The 7,626-nt window shown below is 54.3% G+C and overlaps 1 non-coding gene across 1 annotated transcript; it reads right to left on the minus strand.

Moving 5' to 3' along the window:
* Positions 1-6,817: 6,817 nt before the first annotated feature.
* Positions 6,818-6,996, minus strand: LOC147414440 (small Cajal body-specific RNA 16). Its single transcript, XR_015183914.1, has one exon.
* Between the last annotated feature and the right edge of the window lie 630 nt (positions 6,997-7,626).

Raw genomic sequence — 7,626 nt, forward strand, 5'->3', positions numbered from 1 at the left:
TCATTAAAAACCCCATTTCTATGGTTAGAAGCAGGAGAGAAGATTGCAAGCAGTGTCTGCGCTCGGTGCCCTGGGTTTACACTGCAGGATGGATCCCAATCTCCCCACAAAAACACAACGGGCAGAACTTTTTCCAGAAAGCCACGGGACACTCAGAGCATGACCTCACCAGTCAGAAATGGAGGAACTGAGAAAGCTGTGCATGGGCAGCAGGCTAGGACAAGCAGAGCCAGCGAGGCTGTAGCTCCCCGACCCGCAGAGCTGACGTAAGGCCTTGATGCTGCCAAAAGGCAGAGGTCCGGCTCACCCAGCGCCCACCGGGACCTTCTGTGGGCCAGCCGAGCTCCTTAACCCCGCAGCAATAAAATGCTTTTCTGCCAGGCGAGTGAGTGCCGTCAGCTCCCTACGAGGAGTAGGAAGAGCCAGGCAGAGCTGGGCACGGTCAGCGCTACAGCTCCCTTCCCGCAGTGCCGGGCTGCTGAGGCAGCTCCTGTCCCCATGTCCCCAGAGCGGCTGGAGGAACCGTGTTAGGGCACAGGGTGAAATGAGCAGAGAAATCCCCATGTGCTGAGAAACAGGGACCCAAAGAACTGTGTTAGGGCACAGGGTGAAATGAGCAGAGAAACAGGGACCCAAAAGCGTTAAGGAAGAGCAGAGGGGAGTTGAGCTGCCTGGGGCTGGAAGAACAGGTCGGATGGTGCAGCAGGGCAGCCCACCCACCCGTGCAAAGGATCAGAGCTGCTCCCATCCGTGGAGCTGTTTTCAAGCAGGCTGACAGAGCCAGAGATGGATCAGAAGCTGCAGAGCCCCAGGGGCCACACGGGGCTCTGCTGTGTGGGGAGGGAAGGCACCGCACTGCCCCAGGGCAGGGCAAAACAGCGCTTGGAGGGCCACCAGGTCTGTGACCTGCCAAAGAGCAACGTTCCCTCCAGAAAGCAGAGGCCTTGCTCCAACAAAGCACGCTTCCTCTCGGCTCGCCATCAGCACAGGGAGCGCGTCCAAGCAGATAACTCATTGCTCTGGAGACTCGTGTACTCGTGACATGAGCTATTCTTGCCCGCGCAGGAAGGAACGGCTTGCAAACGGCACAAACAAGCACATGGCTCGACCTTATCGCAGCATGCAAGGTGCAAATGGCAGATGAGGCTCCTCCAAACAATTACTCATGCTTTGGCGGTCAGGTCGCGTGTGCAAAAACACGGAGCCACAGTGGTGGCCAAAGCACTTTGCGCCCAACCTCCTTCACAGCTGGGAAGAAAAACAAGTGGTGTGTGCTTGGAGAGCTGGGGCAAAGCACTGCTTCAGGGGCCAGACCGTGTTTGGGTGCAGCTCACGGAGGACACCCACCATCCCCACCTCAGCACCTCTCCTGGGTCCCTCTGCGGCTCATGCCGGACTCGCAGCCACCCATGTGTTGCCCAGCACCAACCTGCTGGGGATGTGTGAACTGCTCGGAAAAGATAAGCTGTTTGACATCGCCCACCTTCTCACAGGCAAGAGAGAGCAGCGAGGGAGTTGGGGAAGAAGTACCTTGTTCACCACAGGGTTTAAATCCATTTCCCTTCTGGGAAAGCCTGGAGCTAACCATGGCGGGGATTAATTTTGCCCAATTAGTGGGGAAAACTAGTAAAACAGCACAGGCTTCAAAACATATCCATGCAATTCCAACACTGACTGGCTAGGGTGTTTGCCTACACTGTCTTGGCAATAAATTCTCAGTTGCTATTTAAGAGGCTCACAGCAGCTTCAAGCTGTAGGAAAACCAAATGGGCATCTGATAAGCAAACCCGTGTGCACATGACTTCCCAGGGCCAGGAGAGGCTCCGGAGCAGGTGAGGAGGGACAGGACATCACCCTGCTCCAGACAGGCACAAGCCACTTTTACAATGCAGTTTGAGTCACTCCAGCTGATAAACAAGTAAGATCCTTAAGCATGATTTGCAAGTTACACAGCCCCAAATATCCAGGTGACCCGCTTCTCCCAGGTCGTCGGTTGTGCTTTCCTCACACGAAGGCTGTTTACAATCTCTAATCCACTTTGCATGTTGGTTAAGCAGAGACCTCAGCACACCGAGTCAGCGGAGGCTGTGTCCCGCCTGTACCTGCCAGCCCAAAGAGGCTTTTACCGTGGCAGTGCTTCTAGAGCAACTAATGACTTCAGCTGCCAGGCTCTTTTCACAGCAAGACCCCGGGAGAGGTGCCAGGCCGGGCTGGGGACCACGCTTGGCAGTCATGTGCATATGACCGTACCAAGACACAGCATCCCCCAGGAGACGCTGGGGAAAAGCCCATTTTTTTTAAAGGCGAATGGTGACCAGCTCCTTGCTGACCCATTTCTGGATGAAAACCTTCAAAGAGAACATTGACGTTACTTTTGCAGAAGCCTCGAGGTCAAAAAGATGTAAAATTTCCTTGAAAACAAAGCAAAGGCAGAGAAGCCCTTGGAGGACTGCCCTTCCCGCAGGCACCCCCTCACCTCCCCACCCTCAACACTCGCACTCCTCCGCCCCGCGAGCACCACCCCATTTCGGCTGATTCCCCGTTGCTCTCAGGCAGCCTACACCCAGCCGGCTGTCGTAGGAGCAGCCACCGGCAGACACCATCCTTCAGCCAAGGATGCTCCCCTCTCAGATGTAAAGATTGAGCTCCAAAATGTCCACAGACCCCCCCCGGTACCAGCAGGCAGAGCGGAGCATACGCTCCTCCACATCTCAAGCCACAGCAATCACGTACTCATGGAGATGTCCATCTCTGCTTTGGGGACTCCTCAAGCACTGTGAGCGCAGGGGCAAAGCCAGCAGTGCTGGGTTCAGGTCTGCTCAGGAATTCATCCCTAACGTGAATGCTTAGGAGCCAAAATTTAGTGAGGAAGAAATCCTGTACCTGGCCAAGGAGCCAGCGTGGCCACCACGAGCTGAGCAGGTTCTGCAGCACTGCCTATGAGCACTAAGGACAGGGAACACGCACAACCCAGGACGCTGCACGGGTTCTCAGCATTTCACAGCACATTGCCCTCAGGCTTGGCTTGGGAGCATTGGAGATCGAGTGGGAATTCCATCTACCTATGAAAGGAAATCTAGGAGCCAGGCTCTTTGCAGTACAAGTGAAAAGTTACTATTGGTGCCCAGTGAACAGGACAAGAGGTAATGGGCACAAACTTGAACCTATGAGGTTCCATCTAAACACGAGGAGAAACTTCTCTGAGGGTGACAGAGCATTGGAACAGGCTGCCCAGAGAGGTTGTGGTCTCCATCCCTGGAGACATTCAAAACCTGCCTGGATGCTGTCTGTCCTGTGCAACCTGCTCTAGGTGATCTTGCTCTGGCAGGGGGGTTGGACTAGATCATCTCCAGAGGTCCCTTCCAACCCCTACCAGTCTGTGATTCTGTGATTTTACTACCCAGATGGAAGGAAAGGGAACTTAGCACGTGCAAGTTAACCCTCCAAGCAACCTCTTCCAGCTACCCACATCAGAGGCGGGCACTACCTACCAAGCCTGCAGCAGAGCAGCCTCCCCCGGGCACACGCACACACGGCTGGGGCCGAGCACCATCACATGGAGCACACGGTGAGCCCAGCTGATGGTTGTGTAACGCACAAGCAACCTGGGCCGTTGCCAACGCGCAGAGCCAGGATCTTCAACGGGACCGTAATCCCACCACGGCCTCGCTGCCCACACATCATCCGATTAAAGGAAGTCTCCCGGTTTTCCAGTTTCAGGGAAAGCAAACCATTCTGTGGAGCCCCACACCCTCTAGTGGAGATGGGAGCTCGGCACACACTGAGGAGACGCTCTCAAATCCTTCAGCATTGCTGAATCCAGGACTGAATTACCCCTACAGATCCCCAAAGCGCATCCAAAGCACACTACACACCTCCAGAGTGTGTGACTGCCCTGGGCACAAGTGTCAGTGCAGCAGTTTTATATGCCCGCTTGCCTGTACACACACTTGCAGTGTGTTAAAAATCTTTCTACGTTGTTCACGCACAATAGCAAGTATTAAATATGAAAAAAGGAGGAAAGTCAACTTTGAGAACCAGATTTTTATTCACTTTTACCACCTAGTTAGGCAAAACTACTTTCTATAACCTAAAAAGACCACACAGGTATAACCAGACTGCAAGGGCAGCACTCTCACCATCCTGCAGAACCATCTTCTGGTCCAGCCACCTGGAAAAGAAACGACCAGGACGTTCAGTCAGGGCAAGCACGCTGCAGGGAAAGCTGGGCACAGGCGTGTGCGCCAGGCATCAGACCCCACAAGGGTCTCGCAAACAGCTCGTGATCCAGGCCCCTCCTGCAAACAGTTATGGTACATGTTAACTAAAATGAGAAAATGCTTTATTGTTTAAAAGTCATCTGACAGCAAAATCCTCGGTCAGACAAATAACTGGTTTTAAAATTGAAATTCTTCAAGCTTAGAAAATACTTTTCTGACTTAAATCCAACTTTTCCTTCCTTTATTAGAAAACTGACAAGTTTTAAATACAGCAAAATTTAGAAATTTTGGATTTCGAGGTTAAGCACAGCTCATTTTCCAGGTGCTATTACGATCAGGATATTTGCAATCACCCTATCTAGGGCTCCATCTGCTTTATTCTGACAGACCGTGTGGCCAAAAATACCAGTTTGTAACCCAGGGAACGTTAGTGATGTTAGTGAAAGGAAAGGGAAAGGCTTGTTCAGATAATAAACTGACCAAAGATGCCAGTCTGCAGCAGTACACAAGTGAAATGTCTTCTAACTACAGCCTGAGACTGTCAAGACAGCTCCACCCAGGTCAGTTCAACATCAGGAGACGAAGCACAAAGGGAGAATTGCTTGCAAATTCAACGCATGTGACTTTGCATCTGGTGAATGAGCAGCTTCGAGCAGCTTTGCTTGGTGCCAGAGACACCACCCGCTCGGGGTGTTAGCCAGAAATCCAGCTCCAGCTAGGGACCACATCTTCTCTGGATCAGCATCAACTGAAGCATCTAAGAAAAGCAGAATCCCACACCGAGCTCTCCTTAAAATCCTTCCCAACAGCATTTCTACCATAAAAACTTCCAAGAGCACCCCAGTGCCTATCACCAGTTTTGGCACCACCTCCTTTCCAGCGGGGGTGAAGCTACTCTCAAGCCTGTGGTGTCGCAGTGAAACAACGCTGCCAGCTCAACCCAAGCACTCGCCTGATCCCACCAGGCACGGGAACGCGGCTGCACTTCGGCCGCAACAGCCGTAGCACAGAGCCCAGAGCACGTCGGGCAGTGCTGACCGCAGCAGGTCAGGCGTGCGGGCAGCAGAAAGCCAGCTGGCACAGCGTTAACCTCCCAGGCTGCTCCGAGCGTATCGGAGCCGGCAAAGGGAGCTCCAACTGGATCAGTGTTGTGCCACAGGGACGCAGCACTCGGGTCTGGCACTAGAAGGCCCAGAGCCAGAGATGCTGCTTCATTTCTGCTGAGGAGGCACAGCATGAGCGATGTTTCTTCAAAACCAGAACTCCTACCGTGGCGGCTACCCTGGGCAGAATCAGCTGGGTAAAAGATACGGTGGGAAAAAATTCACCACCTGATGAACAAGCAGAACAAAGAATTAACAGCGAGCTTGTTAAACCACCAGGCTCCCAAATTAACACCCCACTAAAATTAGCCAGGACAGTTCACGCATCTGGTTACAACGGCATGATATCCGACACAGCACCGGCGTTATGAGAGCTCCCGAGACAGACACATCAATCACACCCTCCCAGCTCCCTCCGTGCAGCGCCCCTGTTTTTAAGATCTGCTCGGAAATACAGCCCCTGGCAGCCTCTGCACGGCCAGCGTGCACACTGCGGGCTCCACAGCGCAGCAGAGCTCCCCTGCAAAACAAAGCCACTGCAGGGGGGAGGAACGGGAGGCAGAAGAGTTGTTTTTCCCTTCCCTCAAACTACAGAGCACCTTCCTCTCCCTCCCGACCTGTGATAGGGTTAGCTTTCCCAGAACTTCATTAACGTGCCAGAAAGTTACTTATTTTTCTCTCCTCACTTTGTTTTTGCTGCTTTATTGCGTTCAATCTGCTCACAGATGGGCCCAACAAAGCCCAGTGCCAGATCAAGGTGAGCACTTGCTGGGGCTGGGGGCAGGGAGGGTCTCCCATTTCAGCAGCAATGAAATATCAATTCATTTTATCCCAAACTGCACTGAGGGAGCACGCCAATCACTCGCAGACCAGCTGCAAGCCACGTGCAAAACACAGTCTGACGGCAAGGCTGGTTTAAGGAGCACCTTCTTCCTCCCACCGTCTGACAGCTCCTCAGTTGTACAGGAGCAGCCATCTGGGGTGACCTCGCTGTGACCCACATCACCCAACCGACACCAACAACCAGCAGGAAAAGCGCCTTTTTTTTTTTTTATTTTGGCAAAGACTTTTTGTCAGAAGCCAGGATTGCTTTGGCGCCACGTTCACAGCACAGCCCTTCCCCGCGCTTGTGAAAGCATGTGCTTGCTGAGCTGTGACCCCAGCTGTAGGAGAAAAACCAAGCAGTAAAAAAAAAAAATCACAAGAGAGCAAAGTACACAACTTCCTACTCAGCCTTACAATTTACTCAAGTAAAGAAACCACCTTATTAGTATTCCCTGCTACATGGGGAACAAACTCTCGGAATTCAGAAAGTACCAGTGATAAATCAAGTGAAAAGATTTAGGTGCAACATATCTAAGTTCTGCAAAACTCTCCTGCAAAGGAAGGGCGGTACCAGTTTTAATTTTGCTTGATGATTCTCAAAAGAAGATTCAGTATATATGACACAAACTGGTCTAGAAGCTGGTTTTCCCTGGCTTAGAGGGGGGCACGTGCTGTATGCAGTATCATACATGACCATCAAAACGCTGCATGGATGCTCACACCTGCTACTGCACAGGATGAGCCCCTGCAGGGGCTCGCCGGGGACTTGCTCTGGGGCGCGGGTGAGGCTGGCTGGTACGAGGCTGGGCCCGCCGGCCCCGCCGCCCAGCAGCCCTTCGCCAGCCCTGCGCTCGCCGCAGCCCCCACAGCCCCCTCCTGCCCCCTCCCCACGGGGGACACACGGGGCTCGCCCGATTCTCACTCACCTCACGAAGGCAGGCGCCGGGTGCCAACGGCACCACCCGTGGTCACCGTTGGTGGCGGGGGGCTCCTCTGGGGCTGAGCCCCGGCTGGAAATCCTGCGACGCACTGAGCTCTGCGAAAATCCACAAGGAAAAACCGACAGTCCCGGTCCCCGGTGCCGCTGTTCGCACCGAGAGCCCTGCCCTGCCCACTCAGCCCCCTCCCCCTCTTGCGCCCAACTCAGCTCTCCCCCCTACCCCCCACCGCCCCCCAGCACTGCCCACCCCACAGCCCCGCACCCCCGGAGCGGGCTCCAACGCCTCCCCCATGGAGGAACCCTAAGGCGGGTTTGTCCCCTGCACAGCACCCCAGCTCTCCTACCGGCTCCCCCATATTCTGCTCCCCAGGCCCTCCCCACATCCCCACTGCGCCTCAAGCCCCCCTTGCACCTCTCCCAGCGCTCCAGCCCCCCCCACCCTGTTTCCCCCAGCCTCCACTGCACCCTCACATTGCCCCTGCCGTCCCCCAGTCCCCGCTGCCCCCCACTTTTCCCCCCCGTCCCCCAGCCCGCACTG

This window comes from Leptosomus discolor, chromosome 15 (genome assembly GCF_034619465.1).
Source record: "Leptosomus discolor isolate bLepDis1 chromosome 15, bLepDis1.hap2, whole genome shotgun sequence".
In the NCBI taxonomy this organism is placed as follows: domain Eukaryota; kingdom Metazoa; phylum Chordata; class Aves; order Leptosomiformes; family Leptosomidae; genus Leptosomus; species Leptosomus discolor.